Source organism: Thamnophis sirtalis, unplaced genomic scaffold (assembly GCF_051295495.1).
Source record: "Thamnophis sirtalis isolate CommonGarterSnake01/CBP01778 unplaced genomic scaffold, rThaSir2_p1.2 scaffold_1, whole genome shotgun sequence".
NCBI classification, from domain to species: domain Eukaryota; kingdom Metazoa; phylum Chordata; class Lepidosauria; order Squamata; family Natricidae; genus Thamnophis; species Thamnophis sirtalis.
Genome location: NW_028261381.1, coordinates 51,880,017 through 51,892,823, shown reverse-complemented (window position 1 = coordinate 51,892,823; position 12,807 = coordinate 51,880,017).

Here is a 12,807-nt window from a genome sequence, read left to right as displayed (position 1 = left end):
ACTACCTGTATAATAGGTAATATAATTTAATATTATAATGTAATGTAATACAACCCAATACAATACTCTACTATGCAATAAATATGATATACATAACACAATACATAATAGCTATATTTTTATTTTAGGAAATTATATGAGTCTTGAATATTGCATTGTATCAATCCCTCCATGGAGTGCCCATGTACATATTTGTTCTCACTCAATGAAAAACCCTAGATTTCTCAGTCTTGAGATTACATTGATTTACATTTTTGTCCCATTCACCATCTTTTTACTGATAGGAAGGATTTGAATTGGTTAACATAACAGTCCTGTAACCTGAACCCAGGTGTAGGGGCAGAGAATACAGGCCATTTATCAGCATACCACATGTAAATGCAGGCTGAGACAACAGACGGAGACAACATGCTATGGTGTTTGATTGCATGAAATACGTAAAGAACTTTCCCATGCATATTCCATGGACCGGCTACGGGCATGGCAGTTAAATTTTGCCAGTCCTTGAAGGAAATTTGAAGCAGATTCTGCAACCAAAAAGAACAAGGTTTTTGTACTTGTTCTCTCTTAGTATTGTTTCTAAAAGAGACGGTTAGATACATTTAAGCACACCAAAGTCAATGGATATGGTAGTAAACCTGAAGTTATAATGAATACAGCAGTGGATGTGATGATTACAAGAGTTGGTTGATGACTCCTGTTGTAACCCATCTCTGAATCCAATTAACTATTGTCAAAAGTGGATGAAGCATAAATTGCAGGAACAAAGATCCTTATGCATAAAGGAAAATGAATTTCCTTGTTAATTTCAGTCCTTTTTTTGCTTTTTAAATTTTTTTTTGCATTTAACAGGATTAACATAGGTTAGTTGAACTACGCTGCGTAGTTCAAAGGATTTTAAGCAAAGGATTGCTTAATATCAAGCTGATAAAAATGGGAGCATGCCATCCTTATAATAAGCAAAATGCAGCTTTGTCTAGTAGGTGGCATAACACAAATGTATTGGATGTACTATTTTTATAGGAAAGATAGTTGTTTAAAGCCAAGAATAGTTTAGTCAGGTTCCTGAAAGCTACAAGGTAATAATTGTTACCCATTAGAAAAACATTAACTTTTGCTTTGATGCATGCTAATAACATGTTTAATATTTTGACTTCTGCCCTAGGCCAGCCCAAGGTAACTTTCTTCTTAGTAGATAATCTTGTTCTGTAATTCACAGTCATGTTTTTGAATAACAGAGTACTTCACAGCATATGTTTGTTGTTTTAAAAGAAGACATAATTTGTTGTCTAAATGAGGAGAGGGGGATGACTGACTGGTCTTCAGGATTATGTGGCCAGAGATTGCTAGGATTTTACTCCAACATCATCTTCAGAGCAATTGAGTTAACAGGAAGTCTGCTTAGTTTTTAACTGTTTGCATGCACCACATGCTATACCTGCCGGAGTGAGGGGATTACTATTTTTTTTCCTTTTATATTGGGTTTTTACTGTTTGTAAGCCATCCAAAGTCACTGAGGCAGCCAAATAAATCTTACAGATTAATAAACAAAAAGCCCAGTTCATGAATGCCTGTACATTGACAACACCAACCAACTGTGCTTGGCTTTTAAATTAGAGTTTGAGGCCTAAATGTGTTGTTAAAATTAGATTTAATTTTAATTCAATTTAATTTAAACATAATAGTATGTTTAAACTGGAATTTAAACACACAAGAAGAACAGGTTGCAAATATTAAGTTTTATTAAATCAAAATATAGGAAATGTTGACTGCTGGAAGTTTGATGTACTTTGCCTTAAAAATATGTTCTTGCTATTAGTGCAATAAGAAAAATAATAAACCTACATTATTTCTACAGATTGTAGGATTAGTTTATTTAAAAAAAACATATACATGTGTTCCTTTCTACCTTCCTGCCTTCTTTTCCAAAGTGAGACTTTTATTTTTTGAATGTATTACACTGTATCAATAGCACAAAAAGTACAATATGAATGTTATTAATATCATTAATAAAAGATTCTCAGTCATCCAGGTAAAGTTAGTAAAATTAGTCCAGTTGCCATAATTCAATCTACAATTTAAATGTTTTGCCTGCCTCCAGCCTTATGAAATTGAACTGAAATGTAATTCATGATGTCCAGATCATAGCCTCCTCATTCTCATTTCTGATCCTAAATTGGTTGTGACAAGGGATACTGTCTGAAGTAGTAATTGTAATGCTTGCTTGCTTCTTCTAAATACATTATATTGCCAAAAGTATTCGCTCACCCATCCACATAATCAGACTCAGTTGTGAGCAAATACTTTTGGCAATATAGTGTATCTTGTAGTGTTTTCAAATGCAGCCTCATTTAATTAAAAAAAAAACATTTATAAGATCTAGATTTAGTCGTAGCATGTAAAAGAAGGTTTAGCTTAGTTGTTAACAGAAGAGAAATATAGATAGCTGTTCTGTTCCCCCGTCCTTCGCTTGTTAACAGAAGACAGGCAAACAAAATGAAAGGGAACTCTCTTTATCAGTTCTCAGTTCAAAGTGGCTGCGAGCCAAAATAAACTAATTAAAGTCTCTGCCAGAAGATAACAAACTGAAAAACAAATCTTTCTTACTGCAACACAAGGTGAACCAAACGGAAACAAAGCACTTATTCCAAAGTCTCTACGAATCAGGGTTACAGAAGTCAAATCACTTTTCCAAGTGTACATCAAAGAAACCACCATCAAGGATCAAGGAACATTGACTTCTGCAACCAGGGCGTGGCACCACCAGTCCTTTTATCCATCAGGGAAGCCTCTAACGAGGCACATCTGAGTGCAATCACCTCCTAGGAGTCCTCCATTGTGCCTTACGTCGGTCAGCTCTTTTCCTACGTGCATCCCGAAAAGACTCACAGAAGGGTTCTTGCACACACAGCCTCTCTTGTCTCCTCCCCACTGCTCCAAGGCTCAGTCTCTCTTGTGTCCTCCCCACTGACCCAAGGCTCAGTCATTACCTGGGGACCAACTAGTCTCTCTGAGCCCTGCTCGGAGGCAGACCCCTGTCCAGAACCCTCCTCCTCTTCCAAGTATGACTCATAAGCCCCCTCGCTGTCAGAGTCTGATAACAGCTCCCAAGGTTCTAGCCGAGTCACAACAGATAGCAATAGCACTTAGATTTATATATCGCTTCATAGTGCTTTACAGCCCTCTCTAAGTGGTTTACCGATTCAGCATATTTCCCCCCAAAATCTGGATCCTTGTTTTACCCACCTTGGAAGGATGGAAGGCTGAGTGAACCTTGACCCTGGTGAGATTTAACTGGCCGGCAGCTGGCAAGTGGAGATAGTCCTTGACTTACAACCATTTGTTTAGTTTGAAGTTATAATGGCACTGCAAAATGTGACTAATGATAGTTTTTCATACTTCTAATCGTTGCAGCCTCCCCGTGGTTACATGATCAAAATTTGTATGCTCGGCAACTGGTTCATATTTGTGACCATTGCTGTGTCCCGGGGTCATGTGATCACCTTTTGTGACCTTCTGAGCAGCAAAGTCAATGAAGAAGCCAGTTTCACCTAACAATGGTGATCCTAACTTAATAACGGCAGTGTTTTGCTTAACATCTGTGGCAAGAAAGACCATATAAAATGGGGCAAATCTGTCTTGCGTAGCAACAAAAATATTTGGCTCAATTGTGGCTGTATGTTGAGGACTACTTATATCGACATGTTTTGAAAAGACAAACAATGAATCTGTAAGACGATGATGATGAAGGCAGAATTTTCATTCTATCCTTTTCAATCTTCTTCTGAACATATTCTCATGGTTTCCTCCTTTGAAAATATGCTCAACAATTGGCTATTACACTCAACTGACTTCATCAAGATTAAGCATTAAGTTAATCAGCATCCTGCCCACAGTGACTGAAGTCTTGCATTGTTTTAATTAGTTTTGAAATTGAGCTCTAGTCCCATTTTTTACTCTCTGATGAGCTCAGCAATGCTTGAAAAGTTGCATTTTCCATATAAAGCTGTGCCAATAAAGAGATACCAATCCTACTGAAGATGTTTATTTTATACATTACTCCTTGGTTGTTATGAATAAGAAAAGAAAAGAAAAATGACTAATAGAGAATGAAAGCTAAAATATAGTGGTGGGTGAAAGATTCCAGTAGCTGAATCTCGAGAGCGGTTCTCCTGAACTAAAGGCTAAAATACTATACTGGGAATGGGTTTTAGTAGGTGCAGAAACCACATATGCTACAGATTTAATTGAGGGGTATTTATGAGTTAGAATCAGCTGCTATAATCAAGGCAGAAATACACAGGAATACCCAGGGGGAAAAACATAAAAGATCTTCAAAAGCTATAAACTGCCAACACTAAAAGGTCTGACATTTCCATGGAAAGCTCAAAAGCACACAAATCAAGTAACGTTAACCTTCACAAAGGAAGCTGGGGCTAATAAAATCTTTTAGTTTATTGAGCTGGCAATGTGTCCAAAGAAACAGATCAATTGTACTTATCCTCTTGTGGAGGCTCCCTGCCTTTAATTTGCTTGCAATATATTTGATCTCCATTTAGCAATATGAAGTTCAATTAAAATCTGTAGAGATTCTCAGTCATCCAGGTCACAGTTGTCCCAAAGGTGCTTTTTCAGGAGGCAAACTGGACTTTCTTGTTTTTTCCCTTTTGCACTTCTTTTTTCCCTTTTGCGCTTCTTTTTTCCCTTTTGCACTTCTCATCCAATAAGCTTCTTCAGCTCTGACAGGACAGTGTAAATCCTTCTATTCCCCACTGTCTTGTCAGAACTGAAGAAGCTTCTTGGATGAGAAGCGAAATGTCTTCAAAAGAAAAAACAAGACAGTCCAGTTGCCTCCTGAAAAAACACCTTTGGGACATGAGGTTCACTTGTTTTTCAGTTCCATTTCATGAAACTAACCACAACTCTGCTCTCAGTGTCTCCATACATATGCATGATGTCCATATAATCTAGTCAAATTCAGACCAAATAGTTAAATCTAAACCTTGCACTCGATAAATATTACATCATGTACCCAGAGATGGATTGCTGCTGGTTTGGCTCTGCCCTCCCACCCGGAGACTTCTGCGCATGTGCAGGAGTGTTGCGTGTGTGTGCGCACAAGCATGCATGGGAGCATACCTGAACTGGTAGCAAAGAAATTGGCAACCCACCTCTGCATATACCCCAGGGGTCCCCAACCCCTAGTCCATGGAGCAGCACAGGTCTGCGACATGCCAGTATCCGGGCTGCGCAAACGAGCACAGTCCCATCCATGGGATGCAGGCAGCACACAAAACCACTCCCGTCTGGTCCACAGAAAAATCTCTCTCCATAGAACCAGTCCCTGGCACCCAAAAGGTTGGGGGTTACTCAGGGGGGAAATTCTGGGAAGTTTGCTACTAGTTTGCTTCACACGCATGTGCACTGCAAAGGTAAGTAGAACAGCGCGGGGGGAACAGCTGTGCCGCATGATTTAGCAGGATTTCCTGCTTTCTAGTGAATATAAATTGTGCAGCACAGCTGATTGTCGCACAGCTGATCGTTGGAACTTTTAAAAACTTTTTTAAAACAGTAGTAAAACGGTAGTAAAAAAATGCTAAAAAAAGTTTTTAAAAAGTTCCAATAATCAGCTGTGCGACAATCACTGTGCTGCACGATTTTTAGCACATATAAATCATTCGGCACAGCTGATTGTCACACAGCTGACTACCAGTTTGCCCGAATTGGTAGCATTTTTTACTACTGGTTCATGTGAACCTGCCTGAACCAGTAGCATATCACTCCTGGGGTTACTGGTGTACCCCAACAATGTGCTTCTTCTGAAAAGTAGACTTGAATTGTTCTTAATAGAAGTGTGTGCTTGCTGCAAGATGTTGCCCCATCGTTTTGATGGAGACAGGAAAATTTCCTCCCCCCCCTTTTGACAATGCTAGTAGGTTTTTCCCTCAGCTCCTTGAAACCTTGTCCCCTGCTATAAAGAAAGTACAAAGAAAGAAAGAAAGGATCCCCACTGTGATTGTCACAGCGGATTGTCAGATCTGAATTGAAGCCATTGGATGGTCTAATTCGAGTTCCCCCTTGCCTTGTATTGGCTTCTCTTTTTATTATGTGGACTGCAGGGAAACGGACTTTCTCAAGCTTTTACCCTGCAGCTCTCATGCTTCATTGAAATAATGAATGGGGGGTGCCCTCATAAATGTAAATAATAGGCTCCAATATTATGATGTTCCATCTGTGTTCTCTCATTGCTTCTCCTCTCCTTAAAAAATGAAAACAAAATGGAATAGTTACACAGGGAGCCATCTGGGAAATGTGTAAAGGGAGTCCCTCTATTCAAATAAGTTTTAATAGAGCACTTTTAGGGTACTTTCCCATAACAATCTGACAGGAGCATTGAAAGTGTTATCTCAGTAAATATAGAACTGCCCTAAAAAGAGCCTGCTGGGGCCTAGTGGAAAGGATACACTTCTAGTCATAAAATTTGTACTTTTGGACACCAGCTGCAGCTTGAAAGCATAAACTAAGTACAAATTGAGTTTCAGTTCTTAGTCAAAAACTTGGTAGCACAATGAATATTAACAAGGAGTGGCAATTGACTTTTACGTGGTTACATATCCCAGAAAAAAGTATTTCATTAAGGAGAAATAATTACATCCAGCCTGCCAATTGTATGCACAATTGGGAGGCTGTCCAACCAAGCTTGGACTAGACATTTAATCTAAAGGAAGCCTTCCTTTCAGCAGGCAAATTATGTGTCTTCAGAGAGTTCAGAGCTGACTCACTGGGATCTGTAGGGCAGGTCTGATGAATGCATTTGCATGCCACCTTTTTTGTTTGCTTTAATTTGAATGTCTGTTTCGTGTTCCAACTTGTAAGCCGCTCCAGATTTCAAACCTCTTGTTTGGGATTTGGAGAAGACTTTAGCATCTTTCTTTTGTTCTCATCCCAACTGCATTGTCTTTCTGCTGCTCCTTCTCCCCCCCACAGAGGTCATCCAGTGCATAATGTTGCTTGCTCTTGGAGGCTCCAGTTTCACTTTTCTTTGGCAAGCATCTTGTTCTACCAGTTCCCAGAATTTTCTAGAAGCAGTTGCACAAGCTTCTGGAAACAAGCACTGTGTTTTTCTCACTGCCTCAGAAAAAGACCTGGATGACCTTCCTAAAAGTGTCTTAAGTGAGGCTGGGGAACAATGCCTTTTCTTAACTCCAGGGGTAAATGCATGGAGGCCATAGTGAAGTAAAATACTGCACAGTAATATTATTATCATTGGTCACATAGTCAGATGATTATACTGGATTTGGCATTTTTGTCCATCCATCGAGCTCTTGTCAAGAATCTGGGATAGGCAGATATTGCGGTTGAATAGTATTAAAGGTATTGTCGCAGGAGGTAAGCTGTTCCATGTAAACCTGACTTTTGCAATTGACTGATAAGTGATTTAGTCAATGCTAATGGTGTTCAAGTGGTGCTCCAGATATTTTGGGATTTTAACCAAGGCGTCTATCACTATTGATAATATCTTTGCTTTTTTTTGATGCAGTCATTTTACTTCTATTTGAATTTTTCTCCACTTGTTTCTCTTCTATTCTTCTGTCTCCAGGTACTGCCACATCCACTATCCAACCTTTTTTTGTCTTTCTTTTGAACAATTATTAGGTCTGGGTTGTTATGTGGCAGGTGTCTGTCTGTTTGAATTCTAACATCCCAGACCACTTCAGCTTCTTCATTTTCCACTACTTTGTCTATTTTATGATCTCGACAATTCTAACATTCAGGCAAATAGTATTTCTTGCAGATATTCCAATGCACATTGTTGCTCCTTGGTTATCCAGTTGTTTGTAATCACTCCGTGTGATCTTCTTAGATGGTCTACTTTTTTTCCAGCTCCTTTGCAAACATGACATTTATTGTCTGCTGCTATCTTCTCAATTCTGGCTTGGTATGAATTTGTTCTTAAGGCTTGGTCTTGTTTTAGTCAGAATTAGCCCCTCCATCTCTTTCTACAACTTTCAGAGAGTCACTGGCTAAAAATGAGGGATAATATTTTACGAGAAGAGTCCTCCATTCCTCTGCTCACAACAGAATACCTTATACCACCAGGTTTGAAATTTTGGACTTAGACAATATAGAACTACGCCATCTTTCATCTGACCTGAGCATAGTACACAAAATTGTCTGCTACAATGTCCTACCTGTCAATGACTACTTCAGCTTCAACTGCAACAATACATGAGGTCACATTAGATACAAACTTAACATCAACTGCTCCAAACTTGATTGCAGAAATACGACTTCAGCAACAGACTGGTCAATGCCTGGAATGCACCTGACTCTGTGGTCCATCCCCAAATCCCCATAACTTTAACTTTAACTTTAGACTGTCTACTTTTGATCTTACCCCATTCCTAAGAGGTCTGTAAAGAAGCGTGCATAGGCGTACCAACATCCCTACAGTCCCTGTCCTATTGTTCCCATTTATTCGTATCCATTTCCTGTATTCATAATCATGTTTATACTTATATCTGTTATCTTATACATGCTTGACAAAATAAATAAAATTAAAATTAAATTAATTAATTAAAATTAAATACAGACCACCATACCTACAGAAAACCTGACCCAAAGATGTATTTATTTATTAATGCGAGAGGATCCCTTCTTTTTCTTTTTTTTTAAAAGCTGCATATCACAATCTGTTTTTGCTCTTCATCTGGAATGCATGAATTTGAAAATGCTTTCATTATAGAGAATTGGATAAACTTAGTTTATCTAATTGTGGACTAACAGAACCGCGTGGGACCGAGTTCAGAGACAGTGTGTCTCTCTGATTTCAGTCAAGCTGTTTCCGAGCAAGTTTCAGCCTGGATTTAATCCATTTCCAACTGTGTCCTTTTTTCAGGGCCACAGACCACTCGCTGAGCAACAGTCAAATGGATTTGGGATGGGAGGGGTTGAGAAGAAGAAGGGAGAGTCTACAAATAGAGCCACTTGTACACAGCTGGTACAACTCATACAAATGCCTGCACATTTGCACACTTTTTTTTTTCAAAGGACTTCTCTTACGGTTAGACTGACCCATCCAGATAACTATCTCCAACTGGGTTGTAGTCTTCCTTTTATAGTTGCACAATTACAGGATTTGATGGAACGTGAAAAGGTCATTCAGCTTCACTTTCAATCTATATAATAGTATGGCATGTCAGATGAAAGAAGTTATTTTGATGTTCTGCAGCTACCAAAAAAAAAATGTTCAAATTATCCTGGACTATCTTTAGGTTTCAATTTGTAATAGTGCTAAAACAAACATTGAAAAATCTTTGTATTTGTTGCATTTGAATGCTTGGTAGGATACGGACATGAGGTGAAATTTAAGTGTTATTTAAAGTCATTGCCCACTAGTGCAGGGATCACCAACCTTCCGTATCTCAGGGACCACTAAATTCATAATTTTAAATCCTACAGACTACTAATATGATCTGCCTAATGATCGGCTGAGTGGACATGGCAAGGTGGTCATGTGACTGAGTGGGCATGGCCAACTCGATGTCACTCATGTTAGGGGTGTCTTGCCAGCCTCTACTTGCTACTCCTTGCTTCCCCGCCCAAGTTCCTTAGGGCCCAACAGGAAGCAGTTGCTGGAGCTAAGCAGCCACCATGCGAAAGAATTGGCAAAACAGCTGGCTCAGTTCAAATTGGATATGACCAAGAAGGAGGCTCAGCAGAGGAACTTCACTGAGGACTACGAGCATAGACTTTCCAAGCAGAGAGAAGACCTGCAGGAGTGCAAGGCTAGGTGCCAGCACCGGAAGGCTCAACAGGTTGAGATGATCAGCCAGTTCCAGACCATGATGCAGGGACGTGCAGTCACTAGAGGCAAGGGAGGCGGAGCCTCACCACTCTTCTCAGGAAAAGAAAAGAAATTTAAATATTTTTTTTAAATAATTAAAGCCAAGATAGTTGCTACCAGATTCCAGGTCACAGTGGCTTGGTGTCTGCTTAGTGTTAACCAAAGCAGGAGGCGAGAGAACTCGGGGCCTCTTTTCCATAAGGAATTTTTCGCCTTCTAAAAGTTAATAAAGAGTTAAAAGGCAAAGAAGTTCAGATGGAAAAGAGGCACTAATTCTCCCGCCTCCTGATTTGGAAGCAGCCAATCGTGTCTTCTTGAGCACGCTTACGTTGGGCGGGGCGTGCTTCAGAGGAGAGAGGAGTGGGCGAGAAGGAGGAGGCTGCCTTTTTGCTGCAGACCTGGGCGCTTGGCGGCTCCCGCGATGCAAAGTAAGTGCCCCACCATCCCCGATGCTGCCGCCCGCTGCCCCGGCCTGCTTCTCCAGGCTCCGCCGCTGGAAGTCCCAGATCGCCTCTGGGGGAAGGCTGGGTGAGAAGCGGAGCGAAGCTTCTCTGCGGCCTCCCAGCGCTGCGCAGAGATGCTGCGCAGCGCCGGGATGCCACGGAGAAGCTTCGCTCCGCTTCTCACTCAGCTTTTCCCCAGAGGCGATCTGAGACTTCAAGCGGCGGAGCTTGGAGAAGCAGCGGCCGCAGGCCGGGGCAGCGGGTGGGCGGCGGGGCACTTTGCATCGCGGGAACCGCCAAGCGCCTTTGCTTCAGACCCGGGCACTTGGCGGCTCCCGCGATGCAAATCCCCCCCCACCGCCGAGGCCGCAAATTTCCCCCCCACCGCCGAGGCTTCACAAAAGGATGCCCAGCTGAGCCTCACCGCACGTTATATAAACCTCACTGCACGTTACTGCCATGATGCAGTCCCACTGAACGAGGCCCTCCAGCTTTTTGCCACCAGCAGCACTTGCCTCCAGCCTTCACCCAAAGCCCCACACCAAGAGGTGAAAGCAGACCCCCAAGTCGGAGTTTCTGCCTCCCTCTGACCTGCACAAAAAGACCCCAAAGCGTGGGACTCTCTACAGCAACACAAATTTTCATTGCACGAATCCGGCACTGGGGCCATAGTTTGAGGACCCCTGATTTAGTGCAATATAAAAAATGCAAATAATTTTTCGGCCAACCACCAAAATTTTCTCATGGACCACCAGTGGTCCACAGACCACTAGTTGGTGACTGCTGCTCCAGTGTCTCCTTCTAACTGAGCTCAGTTCTGGGTGACTTGCATCTCCATGTAGTTTTCTTAGAGGTAAGAAAACAGAATTACTTCATTTTTTTTTCTTCTGGGATCTTATTTTTCACTTCTAGTTTAGTCTACAGCTGGAGATGTCCTGGTGGTCTCCTGTTCAAATGTTAAGCAGGTTTAAACTTACTTACAGTAGCTTACTTGAATCAGCTAAAGTCAGCTGATGTGCTATTTTACAGGAATGTATTGTCTAGCAAATATAATGCTAAGATTCTTTTTTGTTTCATTAATTTTGTACATTACCCAGTAGTACTGGTAACTCAGGTAACCATCTCCAAACTGGTAATGTTGATATGCAAGAGTAAGAATAGTCAGTGCTACCATTGGCTGAATACTTTGTTCTTTATCTTTTAACAATCTGGATCATAGAGAATACATTACTCTTTTTGGGTCTGATTTTATTCACCAGCTATCTTAGTTTATTTTAGTTTAGTTTAATGAAATTTGTATGCCGCCAACTCCCATTGGGACTCTGGGTGGCTAACAGACAAGATAAAAGCATTTTAAAAAAATTTAAAAATAAGAAATACAATATTAAAATTAACACAACATCCATTCTGTCGAAGAGGGGCTGGATATTAATTAACAGCCCCAGGCCTGCCAGAACAGCCAGGTCTTGGTGGCTTTACGGAAGGCTGGGAGAGTGGTGAGGGTCCGGATCTCTATGGGTAGTTCATTCCACAGGGCCGGCGCAGCTACAGAGAAGGCCCTCCCCCGAGGGGCCGCCAGCCGGCATTGTCCGGTCGACGGTACCCGAAGGAGGCCCAACCTGTGCGATCTTATTGGTCGTTGGGAGGTAAATGGCAGGAGGCGGTCTCTCAGGTAGCCAGGTCCTAAACCATGTAGGGCTTTAAAAGTAATGACAAGCACCTTGAAGCGTGTCCGGAGACCAATGGGGAGCCAGTGCAGCTCGCGGAGGATAGGTGTAACATGGGTGTATCTAGGTATACCTAGTATCGCTCGCGCGGCTGCATTCTGGACCAACTGTAGTCTTTGAACACTTGGGGGCAGCCCCATGTAGAGTGCGTTACAGTAATCCAGTCTTGAGGTGACGAGGGCGTGAGTGACCATTCGAAGTGCCTCTCGGTCCAGGTAGGGCCGCAACTGGTGGACCAGGCCAACCTGGGCAAAAGCCCCCCTGGTCACAGCTGACAAATGGTGTTCTAATGTCAGCTGCGGGTCCAGGAGGACACCCAAATTGCGGGCCCTCTCTGAGGGGTGTATAATTTCACCACCCAGGCTAAGAGGTGGAATGTCTGGACTATCCTTGGGAGGCAGCATCAATAGCCACTCGGTCTTGTCTGGATTGAGTGCAAGCTTGTTCGCTCCCATCCAGACCCTGACAGCCTCCAGGCACTGGCACATCACTTCCACTGCTTCGCTGAGTTGGCACAGGGTGGACAGATACAACTGAGTATTGTCCGCATATTGATGATATTTAATCCCGTGCTGGCGTATGATCTCACCCAGCGGCTTCATGTAGATATTAAATAGGAGGGAGGACAGGACCGAACCCTGCGGCACGCCATATTTGAGGGGCCTAGGGGTCGATCTCTGTCCCCCAACCAACACTGACTGCGACCTGTCCGAGAGGTAGGAGGAGAACCACCGTAGGACAGTGTCTCCCACTCCCACCTCCCGTAACCGTCGCAGAAGGATACCATGGT